Source organism: Mustelus asterias, chromosome 5, assembly GCF_964213995.1.
Source record: "Mustelus asterias chromosome 5, sMusAst1.hap1.1, whole genome shotgun sequence".
Classification (NCBI taxonomy): Eukaryota; Metazoa; Chordata; class Chondrichthyes; order Carcharhiniformes; family Triakidae; genus Mustelus; species Mustelus asterias.
In genome coordinates, this window is record NC_135805.1 from 132,573,044 (window position 1) to 132,600,041 (window position 26,998).

The 26,998-nt window shown below is 45.3% G+C and overlaps 1 protein-coding gene across 1 annotated transcript in view; it reads left to right on the top strand.

Annotated features, from left to right (window-relative positions):
• The window catches only part of LOC144494162 (uncharacterized), a 397,513-nt gene that overhangs the window by 145,663 nt on the left and 224,852 nt on the right, over positions 1-26,998 (top strand). The gene's annotated exons all lie outside the window — the stretch shown is intronic.

Below are 26,998 nucleotides of genomic sequence, written 5' to 3' on the forward strand. Positions count from 1 at the left end.
CGGGATCCGGGGTGAGGTATCTAAATGGATACAAAATTGGCTCCTTGACAGAAGCCAGAGGGTGGTTGTAGAGGGTTGTTTTTCAAACTGGAGGCCTGTGACCAGCGGTGTGCCTCAGGGATCAGTGTTGGGTCCACTGTTATTTGTCATTTATATTAATGATTTGGATGAGAATATAGGAGGCATGGTTAGTAAGTTTGCAGATGACACCCAAGATTGGTGGCATAGTAGATAGTTATAGAAGAAAGTTATCTCCAATTGCAATGGGATTTTGATCAATTGGGCCAGTGGGCTGACGAATGGCAGATGGAGTTTAATTTAGATAAATGTGAGGTGATGCATTTTGGTAAATTGAACCAGGGCAGGACTTACTCAGTTAATGGTAGGGCATTGGGGAGAGTTACAGAACAAAGAGATCTAGGGGTTCATGTCCATAGCTCCTTGAAAGTGGAGTCACAGGTGGACAGAGTGGTGAAGAAGGCATTTGGCATGCTTGGTTTCATTGGTCAGAACATTGAATACAGGAGTTGGGACGTCTTGTTGAAGTTGTGCAAGACATTGGTAAGGCCACACTTGAAATATTGTGTACAGTTCTGGTCACCCTCTTATCGAAAGGACATTATTAAACTAGAAAGAGTGCAGAAAAGATTTACTAGGATGCTACCGGAACTTAATGGTTTGAGTTATAAGGAGAGGCGGGATAGACTGGGACTTTTTTCTCTGGAGCGTAGAAGACTGAGGGGTGACCTTCTATAAAATAATGAGGGGCATAGACAAGGTAGATAGTCAATATCTTTTCCCAAAGGTAGGGGAGTCTAAAACTAGAGGGCATAGGTTTAAGGTGAGAGGGGAGAGATACAAAAGTGTCCAGAGGGGCAATTTTTTCACAGAGGGTGGTGAGTGTCTGGAACAAGCTACCAGAGGTAGTAGTAGAGACGGGTACAATTTTGTCTTTTAAAAAGCATTTAGACTGTTACATGGGTAAGATGGGTAGAGAGGGATATGGGCCAAATACGAGCAATTGGGATTAGCTCAAGGGTTTAAAAAAAAGAGTGGCATGGACAAGTTGGGCTGAAGGGCCTGTTTCCATGCTGTAAACCTCTATGGCTCTATGACCTTGTTTTTAAACAGTGAGTCCTAATTCTAGATTCAAGAGGAAACACCCTCTCCACATCCACCCTGTCAAGTTTGCTCAGGATTTTATTTGTTTCAATCAAGTCGCCTCGTACTCTCTGAACTCCGTAAGAAGTCTCACAACACCAGGTTAAAGTCCAATAGGTTTATTTGGAATCACGAGCTTTCGGAATGCTGCTCCTTCATCAGGTGTTGTGAGACTTCTTACTGTGCCCACCCCAGTCCAACGCCGGCATCTCCACATCATGGTTACTGTCCCTGAACTCCAGCAGACACTGCAATCATGAATCATCAGCCCACTTTGCCCCCCATTTAGTTTTCTTTTCCATTGAAGTGAATGAAAAACAGGCTTTCGATTCACAGCTGTCCAGTTTGCATGAACACCCTTGTCCGGTATCCAACTACCCTCTCCCCTCCAACTATATCCCTGCTCCTAAGTCCATCCACTCTTTAACTGGATACTGAAATAGTTTGAGCATTCTCCCTAATGCCACTCCCGTGCTAACTGCTATATAATTCAACAGGATAGATGTTAACAACCAAAACATGATAGTGGCTGTGTTTCAGCACTTAATCCCAGATACCTAACACACTCCCAGCCTGGATCACTGTCAGCTCCTAAAATAATATCCAGCACATTTCCAATCCTAGCTCTATCAGTGCCGAGAGTAACTGCCCATGTTTCCAATCTATGTCAGCCTTGGAAACCACTGGACACACTCCTCCTCTCTGTCCCTGTTAGTCCTCGTATATAGCCCTCGTATCTCGTATATGCTCATATCTCGTATATAAAATGCTCATAATATAATTGATAGATTTTAAAAGGAATTCGGGGAAACTTAGGGGTGGCACAGTGGTTAGCACTGCTGCCTCACAGCGCCAGGGACCCGGGTTCAATTCCAGCCTTGGGTGACTATCTGTGTGGAGTTTGCACATTCTCCCCGTGTCTGCGTGAGTTTCCTCTGGGTGCTCCGGTTTCCTCCCACAGTCCAAAGATGTGCGAGTTAGATGGATTGGCCATGCTAAATTGCCCCTTAGTGTTGGGGGAATAGCAGGATAAATGCATGGGTTAGGAGGTTAGGGCCTGGGTGGACTGTGGTTGGTGCACACCCAATGGGCTGAATGGCCTCCTTTTGCACTGTAGGGAATTCTATGATTCTATCATGTTTAAGATCTGGAACTTACTGCCATGGAGTTGTTGGAGGAAACAGCATTAGAAACATAGAATCTAGGGGCAGGCGTAGGCCATTCAGCCCTTTGAAACTGATCTGCCATTCATCATGGATCATGGCTGATCCTTGATGGCAATATTCCTGCTGTCTCCCAATTTCCCCTGATGCCATTAAATCTAAATAAATTATCTATCTCTTACTTGAATACATTCAGTAACTTGGCCTCCACAGCCTCCTGTGGTAGAAAATTCCATAGATTCATCGCCCTCTGAGTGAAGAAATATTTCCTCATCTCAGTCCTAAATGGTCTGCCCCTTATCCTGAGATTCCTCAACCAGGGAAAACATCTTCCCTGCATCTAGTCTATCCAGCCCTGTTGGAATTTTATAAGTTTTAATCAGATCTCCTTCATCTTTCTAAACTCCAGTGAACACAGGCCCAGTCAAACCAATCTCTCCTCATAGGACATTCCCGCCAATCCTGGTATCAGCTCTAGTGAATGTCTGCTGCACTCCCTCTCTGGCAAGTATATCCTTTCTTAGGCAGCGAGACCAAATCTGCACGCAATACTCTCGGTATGGTCTCATCGAGGCCCTGTGTAACTGCACTAAGACACCCCAGCTTCTGAACTCAAATCCTCTTGCAGTGAAGGCCAACATACCATTTGTGTTCCAAGGTGGCACAGTGATTAACACTGCTGCCTCACAGTTCCAAGGACACGGGTTCAATTCGGGCCTCAGGTCACTGTCTGTGTGGAGTTTGCACGTTCTCTCCATGTCTGCTTGGGTTTCCTCCGGGTGCTCCAGTTTCCTCCCACAGTCCAAAGATGTGTGAGTTAGGTGGATTGGCCATGCTGAATTGCCCCTTAGTGTCCCAAGATGTGTAGGTTTGATGGGATTAGCCATGGTAAATGTGTGTGATTCAAAGGTTAGGATGGGGGAGAGGGCCTGGATAAGATATTCTGTCAGAGATTCAGTGCAAACTTGATGGGTCAAATGGTCTCTTCTGCACTGTAGGGAATCTATGGTACCAATTGCTTGCTCCACCTCCCTCTCCACTTTCATTGAATTTAAGCTGGGAAGTACATGGGGGAGAAAGGAATGGAAGGGTATGCTAATGGTGTGAGATGAAGAGGGATGGGAAGGAGGTTTTGTGTACAGCAACACCTGTTGGGCTGAATGGCCAGTTTCCGTTCTGTACATTCTATATAAACCGTTCTGATGCAGTTCCAAGTTTTGACTCACTCAGACAAAAGGGACCCAATTCCAACCTCATTCCCTGTCAGCCACCAACTGTCCCACTATAATCAGCTCTCATCCCTGGTGATTGCTGGCCTTGTTCAGTTCTGCAACTGAGGTAATGGCCGGAATTCGCCGACCTCGTCCGCAGCTGAGATTCTCCGGTCCCACTGCAGTGAACGGAGTTTTGGCTGAGCGTCAAATTCTCCACTCTCACTGGCAGCGTGACAGATAAAGACCAGAGAATTCTGGCCGATAAAACACATTGAATGCCTAATTTCATTTATTTTTATTTTTATTGTCACAATCGGGTTAAATTAACACTGCAATGAAGTTACTGTGAAAATCTCCTATTCGCCACACTCCGGCGCCTGTTTGGGCACACTGAGGGAGAATTTAGCATGGCCAATCCACCTAACCTGCTCGACTTTCAGACTGTGGGAAGAAACTCAGGCGGACACAAGGAAAAGGTACAAACTCCACAGAGAGAGTGACCCAAGCTGGGATTTGAACCCTAGTACCTGGCGCTGTGAGGCAGCAGTGCTAACCACTGTGCCGACCCGTTCAATCTTATTATTTATTCCAGCCCCTGTGCCTTAAGTTGAAAACTTTATTTACCTCTATAATTTACTCATGTAATTGGGTAGTAGAACATTGGTAACAAATAATAATAAATTTGTTGAAGGCATCTTTAATGAATATAACCTAAAAACACATCTGGTTTTGGTAATGAATATTTTAAACATGCTGATATATTTAATATTCTAGTCTCACTCAATCCATAATTGATGGAAGGGTTCATATGAATTTAAATTGAATTATCTGAACTGAACAAAGTTGGAATGGAGATAGGATGTTCACTCTGACAAACCTTTCCGATGAAGAATAATTTATCTTATTGCAGATTCTGTCCAATTTATGTCGCCCTTTTAAGAATATACATCAGTACAAGTAATATGTAATCAGAACCATTTCACTTTACTCTCCATGAGTAATAGAGGGAAATTATTAGAAATATTAATCAAATCTTACAACACGGAGTATTCAAGTCTATCTATGTCCTTCGTGTTCTTCACAGTGTTTGGTGATCTGCTTCAGTACGGATAACCTACAGTTATGCTCTTAACCAGAAGATTCTGAAACTGTTTTCAAACTTTTTTTTTATTGGTCGTCACTTGGTAGTACAGAACTTGAGAACTGCTGAAAAAAGATATACTATCGAAGTTTTTTGTCTTGCACTCATCAGGACAATTCATAAGCATACCAAATTGAAAAGAGAACAAGAAATGTTACTGCATGAGTAGAGAGCGCTGACTTCTGGGCAAATGAACTCTGGTAGAGGCGTTGCCATAGAGAATGCAGTCGTTCAACTTAAAGAAAAAATCAATATCACATTCACTGCTTTTGAAGGGAAGAGTTGGAATTTACATAGCAACTTTCACATCCAAAGTGCCTCATAATGAGTTTGCTCTGAGTGAGGCCTTTTAAAAAGTCACTCATCAGAAGTGTAGCATTTGAGGGTGTTACTGAGAGATGTGATAAGGTGCTTTAAAAATACAAGTACTCTCACATCTATTTGGTGAGTGAGTTGAAAAATTATTTAGTTTTTTACATGGGATGTGGGTATCACTGGCTAGGCCAGCATTGAACACCCATCCATAATTGCCATAATTACCATCAGAAGGTGATGGTAAGCTGCCTTCTTGAAACACTTCAGTCCATGCGATGTAGGTACACCCACAGTACTGTTCGGGCGTAAGTGCCAAGATTTTGACCCAGCGACAGTGAAGGAATGGTAATATATTTCCATGTCAGGATGGTGCGTGATACTGCTGTGAATTAAGAAATAAAAAAATGAAATTCAAATTGTACATTAACAGGGAAACTGTCATGTAATAGTTATGTTAATGAACTAAACCAGTAACAGGTTAGTGAATTAAGCTAGAGAATTAGACTAACAAGCTGTGGCTTTTGTTCCAACACTTCTGTCAACTTATCGGTATTTTACGAAAGCTAAGATTGAACTTTAGCATTTATGTTAGGATGTTCGTCCTGCTTTAGGGAAGGCAGACAGAAAGGCTTACCGAAAAGTTATTGAGTTAAATGATTCCCAACAATCCAATTATGTGTTTGAATATTTCATTGACTCAACGATTGCTGTCAAACGTAACAAATGTTTGTCTACACCACGAAAACTGAGCCGTGGTGGACAGGAACATTAGGAAATGTCTGTTTTATTTCAAACATTCCTACTCTCACCCTCTCACCCACCTCTCAAGGGCGGCATGGTAGCACAGTGGTTACACTGCTACCTCACAGTGCCAGGGACCCAGGTTCAATTCCCAGCTTGGGTCACTGTCTGTGCAGAGTCTACACAATCTACACTCGAACAGATGCTGGAGTGTGGCGACTAGGGGATTTTCACAGTAACTTCACTGCAGTTTTAATGTAAGCCTACTTGAGACTAATAAATAAACTTTATTTCATTGGCTCTTTGTAATGTAACGTATTATATAAAAGCATGTCTTTCTTTCAATGAATCAATTTTTCCCTCTGACTGCAGTGTTGGAGCTTAGCATCACTCCCCTAGTAATGCAACTGTGAACGGCTCGCAGTCAAAGGAGGAAAGAAGACAGCATCTTGCTCTGAGAAGCAGAGTGACTTGCATTTATTTAGGGTGTCACGGTGGCACAGTGGTTAGCACTGCTACCCCACAGCGTCAGAGTCCTGGGTTCGAATTCCGGATTGGGTCACTGTCTGTGTGGAGTCGACAAGTTCTCCCCGTGTCTGCATGGGTTTCCTCCGGGTGCTCCAGTTTCCTCCCACAGTCCGAAAGACATGCTGGTTAGGTGCATTGGCTGTGCTAAATTCTCCCTCAGTGTACCTAAACAGGCGCCAGAGTGTGGCGACTAGGGGATTTTCACAGTAACCTCATCGCAATGTAAATGTAAGCCTACTTGTGACACTAATGAATAAACTTTCCCCTCCTTCCCAGAATCACTTCCGGGTTTCCCTGGTCCTCACTTTTCATTCAATCAGCTTCAGCATTCAATGAAACATGCTTTAAAGAAATCGAACCCGGGTCCCTGACGCTTTGAGGCAGCAGTGCTAACCACTGTGCCACCGCCCTTTGTTGGGTAGGGCAGGATTTTCCGGCACTTTCTGCCAGCGGGATCTTTTGGTCCCGCCAAAGACGACCTGGTGGTGAGACAGACGAGCCACGTAAAACACCATAGACATCGGCAGGACTGGAAGATCCCACCTGGCAAGCTCCCTCCGCCAACCAGAAAACAAGTCTGGGGTAGTGGGGTGGAAAATGCCGTCTGTAGGTTTTTAATGACATTCTGACAGTTTTCAGATGAGTTTTACTGAAGCTTGTTCATTCCTTTCGATATAATTCAAACAAATTCAAAAGCTGCTTCTTGCGGAATTTGAATTCATTTTCTCTGCTTATTTATGGCCTAGCTTTCTGGGTTACTAATTCACGAACTATTTATACTTAATAGAGAGACAGTTGTCTCGTGGTTTCTGATTCTTAACTAATAACTTACGGCTGGAATTACCCATTTTTTTCTAAGTGCTGACTCAGGTGAGAAAAGCGGTGTGTATTATATATGCGGGCTTAGGCCCTTTAAGAGGACGGGTCAGGTGATTTGGGGTGTGGGGTGACCTGCCCAGGAAACCCCCCCTTCAGCCACTTGAGGGCTGGAGTGCAAGGTGTACAGTTCACCAATAAACCCTATTGTTCCTATGGCTTGCCTTTTCTGTGTGACTTCTTTGGAGCTCCCCTCCACCCCCCTCATCCGGTAGTCTCAGACTCAACACTGGCGACAAGGATGCATCTCGCTGGCTGCACTGCTGGCTTTTCTCGCCATATTTCCCAGAACTTAGAGAAAGAAAATGCTGGAAGGGTGTCCCACACAGGGTGCACTGCCAGGGTAATGCCCAGGCGGGGTTCCTCTCTCCCCTGGGGGCTGCACTTAACTGTGGGTGATCTCCCCGACGTGATCTCTTTGCCAGCTTCACATTTCTCCAGACCTTTTGTAAACCTCACCAACATAACATCATGTCAGCAAGGGGAGAATTCCCAAACATAGAATCCCTACTGTGCGGAAGAAGGCCATTCGGCCCATTGAGTCTGCACCAACAACAATCCCAGCTGAGCCCTATCCCCATAACCCCCTGACACTAAGGGGCAAGTTATCATGGCCACTCGATCTAACATGCACATCTTTGGACTGTGGGAGGAAACTGGAGCACCCGGAGGAAACCCACGCAGACACGAGGAGAATGTGCAAACTCCACACAGACAGTCACCCAAGCCGGGAATTGAACCCGGATCCCTGGTGCTGTGAGGCAGCAGTGCTAACACTGTGCCACCCTGTCGGGAGATGATACAGCGAGGAGCCCCGCTAACGAGAGTTAAATGTATTTAAATGCGGTTCTCGATCTTCCTGGGTGGGAACTTCATTAGATCAAGGGCAGGAGGCTGGGACTATTGCATCACAAGATCTCGCCAGCAAGATCCTCATTTTTGGCCTCCCTCAGCGTTTTGTGCGCACATCGCCATTTGCGCCCACGGGTGTAGTGCCCAACCCATCTCTCTATTAAGGTGCTATATAAATTTATTTCATAACTCCCTTGTACAATGTGATGAAACTGAATCATGCATCAACTCAACTACCCAAAGATTATACTGCTTGTTGTATTTAGAGACTTGCACAATTATCTGTATTTTTACTGTTTTGTGCAGTAATGATATAAATGAATTTATACCGCAGATGGTTGAAGGTTATTGGATCTCTTTGAAGTTCAGAGATATTGACACAGCTTCCCAGGGAGAGCTGTGCTCACACGGAGCACAGGTTGGAGATAACACTGTGCAGATTTTTTGTCTGCACATTATACAAAGAATCTAGAGACAGATGAGAAGGTGCAAACACTGAGAGGTTAAGCTTATCAGGAATAACCAAACCAACTAGGGCTCTTTTCTCTAGCAAAGTGAAGACTGATGGGTAACCTAATCTTCAGAGGTTTGCAGATGTAATCAGTGTTCTACTTATGAGGAGACCAAAATTAGGGCCTTGTGGTGAACCATAGATGGTTACCACTATGGGTACTGAACCATAGATGGTTATCACTATGGGTACTTGTACATATGTTACTCTTATTACTGTTGGGGTTAGGGTTGGGGTGTTCCACCTGTTGGCATTGTTCTGTGGTACACTCCAGTTGGCTCCGCCTTCCTATAGGAGTATAAAGGTCACTGCACTTCCTAGTGACCCGGTAGTCTGGGATTGTATTGTTAGTAAGAAGTTTAACAACACCAGGTTAAAGTCCAACAGGTTTATTTGGTAGCAAAAGCCACACAAGCTTTCGAGGCTCTAAGCCCCTTCTTCAGGTGAGTGGGAATTCTGTTCACAAACAGAACTTATAAAGACACAGACTCAATTTACATGAATAATGGTTGGAATGCGAATACTTACAACTAATCCAGTCTTTAAGAAACAAAACAATGGGAGTGGAGAGAGCATCAAGACAGGCTAAAAAGATGTGTATTGTCTCCAGACAAGACAGCCAGTGAAACTCTGCAGGTCCACGCAACTGTGGGAGTTACAAATAGTGTGACATGAACCCAATATCCCGGTTGAGGCCGTCCTCGTGTGTGCGGAACTTGGCTATCAGTTTCTGCTCAGCGACTCTGCGCTGTCGTGTGTCGCGAAGGCCGCCTTGGAGAACGCTTACCCGAATCTCAGAGGCCGAATGCCCGTGACCGCTGAAGTGCTCCCCAACAGGAAGAGAACAGTCTTGCCTGGTGATTGTCGAGCGGTGTTCATTCATCCGTTGTTGCAGCGTCTGCATAGTTTCCCCAATGTACCATGCCTCGGGACATCCTTTCTTGCAGCGTATCAGGTAGACAACGTTGGCCGAGTTGCAAGAGTATGTACCGTGTACCTGGTGGATGGTGTTCTCACGTGAGATGATGGCATCTGTGTCGATGATCCGGCACGTCTTGCAGAGGTTGCTGTGGCAGGGTTGTGTGGTGTCTTGGTCACTGTTCTCCTGAAGGCTGGGTAGTTTGCTGCGGACAATGGTCTGTTTGAGGTTGTGTGGTTGTTTGAAGGCAAGAAGTGGGGGTGTGGGGATGGCCTTGGCGAGATGTTCGTCTTCATCAATGACATGTTGAAGGCTCCGGAGGAGATGCCGTAGCTTCTCCGCTCCGGGGAAGTACTGGACAACGAAGGGTACTCTGTCCACTGTGTCCCGTGTTTGTCTTCTGAGGAGGTCGGTGCGGTTTTTCGCTGTGGCGCGTTGGAACTGTTGATCAATGAGTCTAGCGCCATATCCTGTTCTTATGAGGGCATCTTTCAGCGTCTGGAGGTGTCTGTTGCGATCCTCCTCATCCGAGCAGATCCTGTGTTTACGGAGGGCTTGTCCGTAGGGGATGGCTTCTTTAACGTGTTTAGGGTGGAAGCTGGAGAAGTGGAGCATCGTGAGGTTATCCGTGGGCTTGCGGTACAGTGAGGTGCTGAGGTGACCGTCCTTAATGGAGATGCGCGTGTCCAAGAATGCAACCGATTCTGGAGAGTAGTCTATGGTGAGCCTGATGGTGGGATGGAACTTGTTGATGTCATCATAGAGTTGTTTCAGTGATTGTTCACCATGAGTCCAAAGGAAGAAAATGTCATCGATGTATCTAGTGTATAGCATCGGTTGAAGGTCCCGTGCGGTGAAGAAGTCTTGTTCGAACCTGTGCATGAAGATGTTGGCATATTGAGGTGCAAATTTGGTCCCCATGGCTGTTCCGTGTGTCTGGATGAAGAACTGGTTGTTGAAGGTGAAGATATTGTGGTCCAGGATGAAGCGGATGAGATGTAAAATTGCATCTGGAAACTGGCAGTTGTTGGCGCTGAGCACTGAGGCCGTTGCAGCAATGCCATCGTCATGGGGGATGCTGGTGTAGAGTGCTGAGACATCCATTGTGACGAGGAGCGCTCCTGGTTCAACTGCTCCATGTGTGCCGAGTTTCTGTAGGAAGTCCGTCTCCACATCATTGTATTGTTAAGCAGTATGCTCTATTCTTGTTGCTAATAAAAGCCTTTATTTACCGGGTACGATCCAGCCTCCCGAGTGAATTAATCGCGCATCAGGCCTATAAATATAAAATGGTCACTAATAAATGCAGTCGGGAATTTAGGAAAGATTGGAAGAATGTGTCGCTTGCTATCACAGTGAGCAGTTGAGGTGAATTGAGCAGTTGGCAGCATGGTGGCACAGTGGTTAGCACTGCTGCCTCACAGTGCCAGGGACCCGGGTTCGATTCCCGGATTAGGTCACTCTGTACGGTGTCTGCATGTTCTCCCCATGCCTGCATGGGTTTCCTCCCACAGTCCGAAAGACGTGCTGGTTAGGTGGATTGGCCACGCTAAATTCTCCCTCGGTGTACCCGAACAGACACCAGAGTGTGGCGACTAGAGGATTTTCACAGTAACTTAATTGCAGTGTTAATGTCAGCCTACTTGTGAGACTAATAAATAAAGTAGTATGGACGTATTTAAGGGGAATCTAGTTAAACATAACGGAGAAACGAATAGAAGAATACTGTGATGGGGTTTAATGGAAGAGGATTGTGAGGAGCCATGTGTTGAGTGTAAATACAGTAAGAAGTTTAACAACACCAGGTTAAAGTCCAACAGGTTTATTTGGTAGCAAAAGCCACACAAGCTTTCGGAGCTGCAAGCCCCTTCTTCAGGTGAGTGGGAATTCTGTTCACAAACAGAGCATATAAAGACACAACCTCAATTTACATGAATAATGGTTGGAATGCGCATACTTACAACTAATCAGGTCTTTAAGAAACAAAACAATGGGAGTGGAGAGAGCATCAAGACAGATGTGTATGTGTAAAAAGATGTGTATTGTCTCCAGACAAGACAGCCAGTGAAACTCTGTGGGGGTTACAAATAGTGTGCCATGAACCCAATATCCCGGTTGAGGCCGTCCTCGTGTGTGCGGAACTTGGCTATCAGTTTCTGCTCAGTGACTCTGCGCCGTCGTGTGTCGCGAAGGCCGCCTTGGAGAACGCTTACCCGAATATCAGAGGCCGAATGCCCGTGACCACTGAAGTGCTCCCCAACAGGAAGAGAACAGTCTTGCCTGGTGATTGTCGAGCGGTGTTCATTCATCCGTTGTCGCAGCGTCTGCATAGTTTCCCCAATGTACCATGCCTCGGGACATCCTTTCTTGCAGCGTATCAGGTAGACAACGTTGGCCTAGTTGCAAGAGTATGTACCGTGTACCTGGTGGATGGTGTTCTCACGTGAGATGATGGCATCTGTGTCGATGATCCGGCACGTCTTGCAGAGGTTGCTGTGGCAGTTGAACCAGGAGCGCTCCTCGTCACAATGGATGTCTCGGCACTCTACACCAGCATCCCCCATGACGATGGCATTGCTGCAACGGCCTCAGTGCTCAGCGCCAACAACTGCCAGTTTCCAGATGCAATTTTACATCTCATCCGCTTCATCCTGGACCACAATATCTTCACCTTCAACAGCCAGTTCTTCATCCAGACACACGGAACAGCCATGGGGACAAAATTCGCACTTCAATATGCCAACATCTTCATGCACAGGTTCGAACAAGACTTCTTCACCGCACAGGACCTTCAACCGATGCTATACACTAGATACATCAATGACATTTTCTTCCTTTGGACTCATGGTGAACAATCACTGAAACAACTCTATGATGACATCAACAAGTTCCATCCCACCATCAGACTCACCATAGACTACTCTCCGGAATCGGTTGCATTCTTGGACACACGCATCTCCATTAAGGACGGTCACCTCAGCACCTCACTGTACCGCAAGCCCACGGATAACCTCACGATGCTCCACTTCTCCAGCTTCCACCCTAAACACGTTAAAGAAGCCATCCCCTACGGACAAGCCCTCCGTATACATAGGATCTGCTCGGATGAGGAGGATCGCAACAGACACCTCCAGATGCTGAAAGATGCCCTCTTAAGAACAGGATATGGCGCTAGACTCATTGATCAACAGTTCCAACGCGCCACAGCGAAAACCCACACCGACCTCCTCAGAAGACAAACACGGGACACGGTGGACAGAGTACCCTTCGTTGTCCAGTACTTCCCCGGAGCGGAGAAGCTACGGCATCTCCTCCGGAGCCTTCAACATGTCATTGATGAAGACGAACATCTCGCCAAGGCCATCCCCACACCCCCGCTTCTTGCCTTCAAACAACCGCACAACCTCAAACAGACCATTGTCCGCAGCAAACTACCCAGCCTTCAGGAGAACAGTGACCATGACACCACACAACCCTGCCACAGCAACCTCTGCAAGACGTGCCGGATCATCGACACAGATGCCATCACCTCACGTGAGAACACCATCCACCAGGTACACGGTACATACTCTTGCAACTCGGCCAACGTTGTCTACCTGATACGCTGCAAGAAAGGATGTCCCGAGGCATGGTACATTGGGGAAACTATGCAGACGCTGCAACAACGGATGAATGAACACCGCTCGACAATCACCAGGCAAGACTGTTCTCTTCCTGTTGGGGAGCACTTCAGCGGTCACGGGCATTCGGCCTCTGATATTCGGGTAAGCGTTCTCCAAGGCGGCCTTCGCGACACACAACAGCGCAGAGTCGCTGAGCAGAAACTGATAGCCAAGTTCCGCACACACGAGGACGGCCTCAACCGGGATATTGGGTTCATGGCACACTATTTGTAACCCCCACAGAGTTTCACTGGCTGTCTTGTCTGGAGACAATACACATCTTTTTAGCCTGTCTTGATGCTCTCTCCACTCACATTGTTTTGTTTCTTAAAGACTTGATTAGTTGTAAGTATTCGCATTCCAACCATTATTCATGTAAATTGAGGTTGTGTCTTTATATGCTCTGTTTGTGAACAGAATTCCCACTCACCTGAAGAAGGGACTTGCAGCTCCGAAAGCTTGTGTGGCTTTTGCTACCAAATAAACCTGTTGGACTTTAACCTGGTGTTGTTAAACTTCTTACTGTGTTTACCCCAGTCCAACGCCAGCATCTCCACATCTTGAGTGTAAATGTCAGCATAGATCTGGTGAGCTGAATGGCCTGTTTTAAGCTATAATTAAGATGTAATACTGTGTAACACTATAACCCTGATTATCTCAGCCATGCTCCAAGTTGGGGGGAGTTCCCATTTGACAATGGGCAATGCAAATGCCTATTGTTATTGTAATTGTTTCGTCACTATTAACCTGCCAAATATACCGCCTACAAAGAGCATTTCTCCCCGTGTGTGCTAAGAATACATAGATTTGCAATAAATACTTCCTCCTGGTTGGCACTCGCTGGAGAACTACATTGTTCACAATGATTAACTTTTTAATGCTAATGCGGTTTATGCTAAAGTTCATTAAGGAACCGTAATCACTTCTGTCAGAGTATAATTTCTTTACACTAATCTAGACTCACAGATGTCGCTGGTTAAATATCAAAGAATAAAAAGGATTGAAATAAAACCACACCAGTCAGCAAGTTCCCATGTAGACATGGACCTGAATTTTCCGTCCCCTGCCCGCCTCCCCTCCCCAGCGGGTTTTTTAGACAGGGCAAAGTGTGAAATTGAAGGGACAGAATTCCTTCCGAGTTTTGGCCCAGTCCAACCTCACAGGGATTTTACGCAGGGACAGGCAAGGCCTTGGATGGAAAGCCCATCCTTGCCCCAACTGAGACCTTTGAGTGGCTGGAAGAGTGACTGAATCTCCTTGGGAGGTAAGTCTGAAACAAATTCAAGTTAGATCTGGGGTAGGAATGAGGGGTAGACTCCTCCATCAGAAGCCTCTTTCCGATTGGGGCCACCCCCTGAAGGCCCAGTGATTTCCAACCATCTCTCCCACACCCCTCATGATCCCCAAGGCTCTCCGCACTCTGAGCCCCCTGACACTTACCTTTTCCTCAGGTTCCTGGACTTGGGCTGAATTCTCCTATTTGGGGCTAAAGTCCCCATGGTGGGAGCAGGAATGTGGAGTGTTTCCCGGGGCTCCTCGGGGCTTTTCACCCTACTCCATGCCAGGGCGGGCATGGTGCCGTATTGGAAAGGACTCCAACATCATTGGCCCACCACTGAAGAGGGAAGGTGGACCTCCTGAAAAAAGAGATGGATCACTCGGAATACTCTGAGGCTGGCAGATGGACCTCCTCGATGATGCTGAATCTGAAAGATACACCTACTGATGCTCCCCCCCACCCACTGCTGTGGGTCACTGGAGACTTCCACCCGGAATTCTGGGGAGCAGCCCCAGGCATTGCTCAGGTGAATCCTGACTTCTACACGCCGTGTTGTTCCAGACGAGTTCTGGACCGGCATGTCTTCCTGCTGGCATCACAGAGAATGGGGAGCAGTCACGGGATGCACTGTATGCAAGGGTGGTGACTACATCCATTTTGACCAGGGCCATGTCACACATACTACTAGGCCATCACCTCCTCCTTTGTTGACTTCATTTGAGTCTCTACACAATTCTTGTCTCCTGTCATGTGACTCTCTACATTATACTGTGGGTAGTATTTTTCTCCAGTCCCACATTAACCCTTGCTATGCTGAGCACCTTTATACTACACCAACAAAGACTAACCTCGACTATCATCCACAAATGCCCCGTGGTCAAGACTTATCAAAGTCATCTCTGTGTGTACATCATGTTGATAGCAAATGAACAAAAGTCCACACAGCAAAGGACCCATGCATTTCATAATGTCCTATGTTAGGGGTTGTGGGTTTTAAACAAAAAGAAAAAGATGTGGTTTGCACACGTAAATCCAAAGTAACACCAACAGGCTTATTCTCAGAGCTGTTGCCTGTACAGAGTAGAAAATGAAACTAAAGGCAGGAGCCTGTGAAACATCCTAGCGACATCAACATCGAAACCTGTGACTGGCTCGTAAAGCAATCATGCAACCACTTAAATATGTAACACATTTGAGTTGGCATGCAGAGAGCTAGCAAGGACATGATGGGCAGTATGGACTCTCTCTATGTTGTAGCCATTCAATGATCAACTTCAAGTAAGAAGTGCCAGTCTTATTGTGAGTTAAAGAATCCCCTTGAGCCCAATAGCGTAAGTGAGAAAAGCACAACCATATTGTCCTCTCGACAGCTGACATCTCTATACTGCAATCATGCAAGACTGATTTATTGCTAGCTGCTGACAGGACAATAATGGTTTATGTTAAAGCAATGTAGCCTGACACATGTTAGTGTGTTTTTGATTAAAACAATGGACTGGATTAATCTCAGACCTCAAACTTAGCAGCTGAATGTGATGTTGCACTTGACATTGTTCTGTTGCAATAATTAGTCGGAGATCCTGCCATGACATTTAATAAAAATAAAATAGCACAGATCTCCAATAGGCTCTTTGCCTGTGGAGCAACATGGCAAATTGAACATTTGGAAGACCCACACCTTAGATCTGTGCTAAATGCAGCAGAGCTACTTCCTGAAATCATTGCAGGCCTCATTTCAAAATATTAAAACATGGCTACAAAATCCACGCTGACATACTTTGTTTAAAGTTTATTTATTAGTGTCACAAGTAGGTTTACATTAAAGCTGCAATTAAGTTACTGTGAAAATCCCCGAGTCACCACACTCCGGCACCTGTTCGGGTACACGGAGGGAGAATTTAGCATGGCCAATGCACCTAACCAGCACGTCTTTTGGACTCTGGAAGGAAACCAGAGCACCCAGAGGAAATCCACGCAGACGCGGGGAGAATATGCAAACTCCACGCAGACAGTGACCCAAGCCAGGAATCGAACCCGGATCCCTGGCGCTGTGAGACAGCAGCGCTAAGCACTGTGCCACTGTGTTAGTGTCCAACGCCATCAGTCCAGTGTCCAGTCCAACGCCTGCATCTCCACACCACTGTGTTAGACCAGTTCAAGCTTGCACAATGACACAGACTTAAGACGTGCAAGAAACGATGCCTGGGAAATTCAGCTCATCAGTGCCTGGTTTATTGGAGGAGATGAGAAAATCCTGGAAAATCTCAGCAGGTCTGGCAGCACCTGTAAGGAGAGAAAAGAGCTGACGTTTCGAATCCAGCTGACCCTTTGTCAAAGCTCACTTTTACCCTGGTTTATTGGTTCTGTGATTGCTGTTTTGTCTCATACTGACATGGTTTGTTTTGTTAGATTCAAGTCCCTAGTTTCGGACTTAACTAAATTACAATCAAACTCAACAGCCCAATTCTTCCAATGGCAGAGATGGCTCACCATTGGCTGGCAGTGGGATCTTCCAATCCAACTGAAGGCAATACCATTTTCCGTGGCTCTCTAGCTGCGCCGCTGGAGAAGCGATCGGCCAATGGCGATCTGCCTCTTCCACCGGGAAACCTGCTGCAGGAGGACTGGAAAATCCCGGCCAATTAAAAACTTCTCTCGCACTGACTGATCTTTCCTCGACACTCTTTATGATAAGGGCATTTATCAACACTTTCTCTGGTTTATTGGTTCTGTGCCTGCTGTTTTATCTTAAACGGTACCCACATTATTCACGTAAAGTTCTGGTGGTAACTAATTTGGTGAGAGGATTATTGCGTGCAATCAGTGTGCCGACTGGAATTATGCAGAGGAGGCAGATTGAGACATGAATCAGCATTAACGCCTATTTGACACCAGTGCTGCCATTTTTGACCTCAGTGTTCCAGCTAATTGCTTCCCTTGACCTCACACAGCTGAACATGCATTCCAGAGCAAGAAAGATTCACCCCCATCTGCCCACCCCCAGCGATACTTAAACAGGCCACCAACTGCTTTCAGAATAGTTTCTGATTGATTTTCTGTTGGCTGTCGCTGAGTTTGTAAAAGTGTTTGGTGATTTTTGGAGCTGCTTAAAGTTGCTGAAGTCTACACCAAGTGGTGGGGCAGGTGCTTGAAAACCTTGGAATAAGAACGGAAATGCTGGAAGTACTCAACAGGTCTGACAGCATCTTTGGAAAGAGTTAACATTTCAGGTTGATGATGAAAAGTGTTGATAAATACCCTTATCATAAAGGGTCTCTAGAAAAGATTGGTGACAGTGCGAGAGAAGGTTTTAATTGGCCGGGATTTTCCAGTCCTCCTGCAACAGGTTTCCCGGTGGCGGAGGCGGGTTGCCATTGGCTGATCGCTTCTCCAGTGGCGCAGCTGGAGAGCCTTGGAAAATGGCATTGCCTGCTGTTGGACTGGAAAATCCCGCCGCCAACCAATGGTGAGCCATCTCTGCCATCAGAAGAATCGGGCTGTTCAGTTTGATGTAATTTAATTAAGTCCGAAACTAGGGACTTGAATCTAACCAAACAAACCATGTCAGTACGAGGGGCGAGTTGGTTTCAGTAGATTGGGAAACTACATTAAAAGATATAATGGCAAGCAATGATCTGTTCTGGGACCCTTGCTGTTTGTCATTTTCATAAATGACCTGGATGAGGAAGTGGAGGGATGGGTTGGTAAGTTTGCCGATGACACGAAGGTTGGTGGTGTTGTGGATAGTTTGGAGGGATGTCAGAAGCTGCAGCATGACATAGATAGGATGCAAGACTGGGCGGAGAAGTGGCAGATGGACTTCAACCCAGATTAAAAATGTAGTGGTCCATTTTGGCAGGTCAAATGGGATGAAAGAGTATAATATCAAGGGTAAGACTCTTCTTAGCAGTGTAGAGGATCAGAAGGACCTTGGGGTCCGGATCCATAGGACTCTTAAATTGGCCTTGCAGGTAGAGGAGGTGGTTAAGAAGGCGTATGGTGTGCTGGCCTTCATCAATCGAGGGATTGAGTTTAGGAGTCGGGAGATAATGATGCAGCTTCATAATACCCTCGTCAGACCCCACTTGGAGTACTGTGCTCAGTTCTGGTCGCTTCATTACAGGAGGGATGTGGAAATTATTGAAAGGATGCAGAGAAGATTTACAAGGATGTTGCCTGGATTGGGTGGCATGCCTTATGAGGATAGATTGAGGGAGCTCGGTCTTTTCTCCTTGGAGAGACGAAGGATGAGAGGTGACCTGATAGAGGTATACAAGATGTTGAGAGGTATAGATCGGGTGGATTCTGTGAGGCTTTTTCCCAGGGCTGAAATGGCTGCTATGAGGGGACACAGGTTTAAGGTGCTGGGGAGTAGGTACAGAGGAGATGTCAGGGGTAAGTTTTTCAGTCAGAGGGTGGTGGGTGAGTGGAATTGGCTGCCGTCAATGGTGGTGGAGGCAAACTCGATAGGGTCTTTTAAGAGACCTCTGGATGAGTACATGGAACTTAATAGGATTGAGGGTTATAGGTAAACCTATATATAAACCTAGGTAGGTAGGGACATGACCGGCGCAACTTGTGGGCTGAAGGGCCTGTTTGTGCTGTATTATTTCTATGTTCGAAGTGTCTTAAAAGCCATCATTTCAGGCAAGTGAATAGAAATTGAAAATCTGAAGTTGGTTTCTCTGGAGCGTAACTGATGGGATGTGAAGTGTTAATTAGGGGAGTTGACTGAGTCTAGTGCCTTCCTAATCAGAAAGCCTCAAACTGGTGTATTTGACACACAAATATTGTTGTCATTTAGGAAACACAGCAGCAAAATTGCATACAGCAAGATCCCATAAAGGTCAATGATCAGAAAATCTGTTTTAGTGACTTTAATTGAGGGATAAATAATGACTGGGAGGACTTTGTCTCTTCTTTGAATAGTGCTATAGGATATTTCATGCCCACCAGAAGGATCCTCAGTTAATGTGTCCTCTGAAAGACAGCACCTCTGACACTACAACACGACCAGTACTGCATTGGAGTGTTCAGCTAGTTTTACACTCAGTCCCTGATGTGACACCTTCAGTTTCAAAGATGAGAGTGCAAAGCGCTGAGCTATTGCCGACATCCATAAGATGGGGACCTAGGTGTAATTCATCACTGGACACACCTCATTTAAGATGAAAGGAGCAAGCTGGTGACAGGAATAAGCAGCTCACAGTTGATAGGGAAGCCAATGATTCTCTGTGGAAGTGAGCCATTACAGGATCCTTCAGGAGGAGGCCTGAGACAATTGAGGGCATTTGCAGGATTGGAGTAACATTGTAAAAAAGTGGCCAAAGTTAAGGAAATACTCAAGATGACTTATATAGGAATACTGAACAAATAATTCTTTACATCCTGGCTCCAGACCAAAATATTCCCAAGCACGACATGTGTGTGTCAAACCTGTGACAGAGCTATCAACTCCTTTCCAGTCTCTCACAATTTCTCTGGATCCTTTTTTGAATATTTATTCAAATCCCTTTAAAAAACATTTTATGAATTTTTAAAGTTTATTTGTTAGTGTCACAAATAGGCTCACAAATGAAGTTACTGTGAAAATCTCCTAGTCGTCACACTCCAGCACCTGTTTGGGTACACTGAGGGAGAATTTAGCATAGCCAATGCACCTAACCAGCATGACTTTCGGACTGTGGGAGAAAACTGGAGCACCCGGAGGAAACCCACGCAGACACGGGGAGAATGTGCAGACGCCGCTCAGACAGTGACCCAAGCTGGGAATCGAACCTGGGTCTCTGGCACAGGGAGGCAGCAGTGCTGACCACTGTGCTACCGTGCCACTGCTGTCTGTGTGTCCGAGCAATCATTTACATAAACATATTCTCCTCACTCTTCAGTGCAGCGATTATCTTAAATTTATGACATCTTTGAGAACAAGTATTAAACACACTTGTAACGAAGACTAAGAAATGTTAAGTTTATTAATTCATCGCAAATAGGCTTACATTAACACTGCAATAAAGTTATTGTGAAAATCCCCTAGCCACCACGCTCCGGTGCCTGTTCGGGTACACTGAGGGAGAATTTAGCATGGCCAATGCACCTAGCCAGCACGCCTTTCGGACTGTGGGAGGAAACTGGAGCACCCGGAGGAAACCCGTCTGACTGATTTATCCTGATGGCCACAGACTCATTGCTAAATCAATCTTGTTCCAGCAGAACATTGAAATTCGGTTTCCAACTGAGCTAAATGGTTCTGGCAGGTAAGCAGTCGGATGAAGTACGATAGATGTCTCAGCCCTTTCTGGAGATAAAGGACTTCACAAAGCAATTCATGGCCAGTGATGTACTTTACAGGTGCAGTCACTGTCATCATGCAGAAATCGCAACAGTTATGTTTTTGCACTGCAGAGTCCCAACAACGACCATTAGATAATGTTTTGTAATATGTTGTCCTTGCCTGCTCTGGCATACATGTGACTCCAGATCCACAGCAATGTGGTTGACTCTTTAAAAAAATGCCCTCTGAAGTGGCAGCAAGCCTTTCGGTTCAAGGGTAATTTGGGATGGAAGTAAGACTGGCCCAACCAACGATGCACCACATTCCATGAATGAATCTTAAAAACGCACTTTCAATAAACAGTTGATGGCCGATGATGTTCTTTTCCTGTGCAGACATTGTCATAATGCAGGAATTGCAGCAGTTGTGTTTTTGCACTGCAAGACCCCACCAAAGGCCATTGGATAATCTGTTGTAACTATATTAATTAAGGACAAATATTCATCAGAATGCTGATTAAAAATGGTGACACAGTGGTTAGCACTGCTGCCTCACAGCGCCAGAGACCCAGGTTCAATTCCCGGCTTGGGTCATTGTCTGTGCAGAGTCTGCACGTTCTCCCCGTGTCTGCGTGGGTTTTCTCCGGGTGCTCCGGTTTCCTCCCACAGTCTGAAAGACGTGCTGGTTGGGTGCATTGGCCACGCTAAATTCTCCCTCAGTGTATACAAACAGGTGCCAGAGTGTGGCGACTAGAGGATTTTCACAGTAACTTCATTGCAGTGCTAACGTAAGCCTTCTTGTGACACTAATAAATAAAAAAAACCTCCCCTGCTCTTCTTCAAAATATTGAAAATAGTGCCATGCGCTGTTTATGAAGAGTTTTAACAACACCAGGTTAAAGTCCAACAGGTTTATTTGGTAGCAAATACCATTAGCTTTCGGAGCGCTGCTCCTTCGTCAGATGGAGTGGAAATCTGCTCTCAAACAGGGCACAGAGACACAAAATCAAGTTACAGAATACTGATTAGAATGCGAATCCCTACAGCCAGCCAGATCTTAAAAATATAGACAATGTGGGTGGAGGGAGCATTAAGCACAGGTTAAAGAGATGTGTATTGTCTCCAGACAGGATAGCCCGCAAGTCCAGGAGGCAAGCTGTGGGGGTTACTGATAATGTAACATAAATCCAACATCCCGGTTTAGGCCGTCTTCATGTGTGCGGAACTTGGCTACCAGTTTCTGCTCAGCGATTCTGCGCTGTCGTGTGTCGTGAAGGCCGCCTTGGAGAACGCTTACCTGAAGATCAGAGGCTGAATGCCCATGACTGCTGAAGTGCTCCCCCACAGGAAGAGAACAGTCTTGCCTGGTGATTGTCGAGCGGTGTTCATTCATCCGTTGTCGTAGCGTCTGCATGGTTTCCCCAATGTACCATGCCTCGGGACATCCTTTCCTCCTCCTGGACTTGCGGGCTATCCTGTCTGGAGACAATACACATCTCTTTAACCTGTGCTTAATGCTCCCTCCACCCACATTGTCTATATCTTTAAGATCTGGTTGGTTGTAGGGATTCGCATTCTAATCAGTATTCTGTAACTTGATTTTGTGTCTCTGTGCCCTGTTTGAGAGCAGATTTCCACTCCATCTGACGAAGGAGCAGCGCTCCGAAAGCTAATGGTATTTGCTACCAAATAAACCTGTTGGACTTTAACCTGGTGTTGTTAAAACTCTTGCTGTGTTCACCCCAGTCCAACGCCGGCATCTCCACATCCTGTTTATGAGGAGCAGGGGGTAGAAAATATTGACTTCCCAAACAGCAGGTGTAGCAATAGCAGAATATAAATCAGGAAACAAGGGCTATATATATTAAGGGTAATATAGGGAAGGGGCGCTTTAATTTTCATATAGATTGGACCAACAAAATTTGCAGTAATAGTGTAGAGGATGAGCACATGTAATGTGTACAAGTTAGATTTCTGGATTGGTATGTTGAGGAACCAATTAGGGAAAAGGGTAATTTGAGTGTTGTGCAGTGAGAAAGGGTTAATTAATAAGCTTTGTAGTGAAGGGAACTCTATGCAACTCCATGGAATTTTATATAAAATTTAATGGTGATTTTGTTGCAGCTGAGACTGATTCTTAACTCTGAGCAAAGCAAACCATGTATGTACAAGCGGTAAGATGAATAAAGTATTCTAGTAGCTAAGAAATGGCAAACATTTAAATAATTAATACATCTTTGCACAGTAAGTAGTCTCACAACACCAGGTTAAAGTCCAACAGGTTTATTTGGTAGCACGAGCTTTCAGAGCGCTGCCCCTTCATCAGTGAGTCACCTGAAATATAGAGTTGCTGCAAATATGTATGAAGTGGAGATGCCAGCTTTGGACTAGGGTAAGCACAGTAAGAAGCCTCACAACACCAGGTTAAAGACCAACAGGTTTATTTGGTAGCACGAGCTTTTGGAGCGCAGCCCCTTCATCAGGTGATTCACCTTCACATCTCCTCATCATACATATTTGCAGCAAGCCTACCTATCTTTACAGCACAAAAGGGCGGCACGGTGGCACAGTGGCTAGCACTGCTGCCTCACAGCGTCAGGGACCCAGCTTCAAATGCTGGCTTCGGGTCACTGTCTGCATGTTCTCCCCGTGTCTGCATGGGTTTCCTCCAGGTGCCCTAGTTTCCTCCCACACTCCAAAGATGTCCAGGTTAGGTGGATTGGCCATGCTAAATTGCCACTTAGTGTCAGGGGATTAGCAAGGTAAAATGTGGGGGGTTGCCAGGATAGGGCCTGGATGGTATTATTGTCGGTGCAGACTCGATGGGCTGAATGGCCTCCTTCTGCACTGTAGGGATTCTATGAAAACCCCAAAGAAAATCAGGTCCAACCATGTCTAGCAAGTGGACACTATTATGTATGCCCCTGTGGATTAAGAGTGCATAAAGAAACATAAGGTGGGCTTGGTATGTTGAGCACTGGGAGTTCTTTATTTAAGGTGTGTACTCATTCACAGTCAGGCCTAACACTGTAGGAACTAATTGCCCAGAGGCCACCTGACTCACACTCTTAAAGAGGCAGTCCGCACCCCAAACCCCAACATGCAATATATAGACATACATATATATATATATATATATATATATCATAGATATAAAGAAAGCATTAAATCAAAGGAAGAAGTTTATAATTAGAGGCAGAATCAGGCAGACCTAAAAAAGAAAGTGCCAACTTGCTCTAACTCTATCCAGGACTTTAACTCAGTTTATTTTTTGAAGGCACAGTTCCCGAGGAAGGTAATCATAGATCACCCATCGAATATTACATCCTCAATTTATCCTTAACTGACATCCCTCTTAGCATGACATTCAGATGCTCCTGGTATTTACTTATCTCCATCTGACGTCTTAATTACCTATACCTGAACTTATCCTTAGAACTTTCAATCTCAAAAAGGTTAGCCCCACTTCTACCCAAATCTCCACCAGGCTCTAACTGCTAACAGTTGAGTGTGTGTAATGGTTTTTATCTTTAGTATGGAGCTTTGCAACCACAACACCACATGAGAAATTCATAATCACACTTCCCCTTCCCCACCGCAACCGTGATACTTTAGCCCCTTTACTGGACTGAACACTATATACTCCCCATGCACAAAACTCTGGGTAGGCCAATGCAGGTGAAACTTTACCTGGTCTTGAGTGGCCATTTTATTTTTATCTTTCCATTTCGAATCATAGAATCCTAATGGTGCAGAAGCAGGCCATTCGGCACATCAATCCTGCACTGACAACAATCCTACGCAGACCCTATCCCCGTAACCTCACCCTACTAATCCCCCTGACACTAAAGGTAAATTTAACATGGCCAATCAACCTAACCTGCACATTTTTGGAGTGTGGGAGGAAACCAGAGCGCCCGAAGGAAACCCACGCAGACAAAGGGAGAGTGTGCAAACTCCACACACACAGTGACCCAAGGCTGCAATTGAACCAGGTCCCTAGCACTGTGATGCAACAGTGCTTATCACTGTGCCAATGTGCTGCCCTGTCATGGTCCTTATTCAACTTAGGTCAAACCATGCTGATTAATTTAGCTGTGGTGGCATTCCTCACTTAATTGGTTCTGGGTTAAAGCCAATACTGAAGGAAACATTCCCCTTTCTGACACAATGGATGGGATTTCACGACCCCGTTTGTCCCGAAACAGTAAAATCCCGCCCGGGGTCAGTTGATCTTCCCATTGTCCGCCCCTCGCCCGCTCTGATTTCTGTGGTGGGAGGGGCAGTAAAATTCTATTAATATTATTATTAATTATTATTATTGATCTGGTCCCAAAGGATCATGCATTTTCTTTGCAGTTTTATAACAAGATGTTGTTGTGTGGCTATGGTAGCACATGTGTACACGATGCTGTGCTCACACACTTGCCTCTAAGTCAGAGAATTCTGCATTCTAATCTCCTTCCAGGGAAAGATCAAGAGAGGTGTTGTACTGCCCAAGGTGCCACGTTCCAGTTGAAACCATAAACTGAAGCACTTTTTGCTTACTGAAGACCCCATGGCACTATTTGCATGGCCTGTCAGCCCACAGTGACAGTGGTGGCACAGTGGTTAGAGCTGCTGCCTTACAGTGCCAGGGATGCGGGATCAACTCCCCACTTGGGTTACTGTCTATGTGGAGTCTGCACGTTCTCCCCATGTCTGCATGGGTTTCCTCCAGGTGTTCCGGTTTGCTTCCACAGTCCGAAAGACGTGGCTAATTAGGTGGATTGGCCATGCTAAATTCTCCCTCAGTGTATCTGAACAGGCGCCAGAGTGTGGCAACTAGAGAATTTTCACAGTAACTTCATTGCAGTGTTGATGTAAACCTACTTGTGACACTATTAAATAAGCTTTTAAAACAGATCCCATGGAAGAATGAAACACAAGGTTAATTGACAAACTTCAGAACTCAGATTGATAGATTTTTATTAGGCATGGGTATTAAGGATTACAGAACAAAGGCAGATTGATGAAGTTAAGATACAGAATTGAAGGGAGAAGGGGCTGAGTGGCTACCTTCATTCCCATGTTCGGAGTGCAGTTTCCGATGTGATCTGTACTCTAGTGTGCACCTATATGGCTGGAGAGAAGAAAATTCAGAAAACAAGCATGGCAGTTGCACTTGTACTTTAAATAATAACCCTCATGTTATATCTGTTTGTAATGCAAGGGGAGGTAATGGCCTAGTGATATTATCGCTAGACTATTAATCCAGAATCTCAGCTAATGTTCTAAGGACCCAGGTTAGAATCCCACCACGCCAGATGGTGGAATTTGAATTCAATAAAAAATATCTGGAATGAAGAATGACCATGAGACCATTGTCGGGAAAACCCATCTGGTTCACTAATGTCATTTAGAGAAGGAAATCTGCTGTCCTTACCTGGTTTAAGCCTTTATGTGACTCCAGATCTACAGCAATGTGATTGACACTCAACTGCCCTCAGGTAACTAGGGAGGGGCAATAAATGCTGGCCAGCCAGCGACGCCCATGTCCCATGAATAAATAAAGAAATGTTATTACTTCTGGGAACAAGAACGTGTAAAAGGAACTGCTATGGTTCCCATGCTCTGTCTTTGGTCCATTCTTTATGATTGGGGATCACTTTATATAAATTTCAGTTCTGTCGAAATGATGGTGGATTATGTGTGACAGTAGCATAATGTAAAATCTTCCAAGATGTTGTGATGAACAACTGGATGTTGTCTCAACTTACATTTTTGCCTGGGGACTGATTTTGACTTTAATAAATTATTCTGTCTGAAGTGTGAATTTATTGTTAATTATTCACACTGTAAAATGAGGATTAGTGTCCATGAGGCAGACATTAAGATGCAGACATCTGCTGTGGAGTTGTGTTACATGTAATAGTTTGGGACGACAATAACACCTTTATTATATAGAAAAATCAGCACAACCAGATAAAATCGAGCACCAATTGAAAGGCGATATAGAGGAGGATGGCCAAAAGAAGTGAGTTTTTATAATGGAAATAAAGGGATAGAAAGAAGCAGAGAGAGAATGGGGTTCAGGGAGGGAATTTCAGAGTGTGGGACCAAGATGGGTAAAGATCTGCAATGTGTTCCAAAACTCAGTACGTAATCTTGATCGATATTTCAGTGCAGTACTGAACAAGTGCAAGCTCGCAATGACACTCTCCATTAACAGATTAGGTGAACATTGAGCATATTTATAGATGTTTGATTTGATTTGATTTATTATTGTCACATGTATTGGTATACAGTGAAAAGTATTGTTTCTTGTGCGCTATACAGACAAAACATACCATTCATAGAGTACATGAATGGACTCGAATGGTTCTT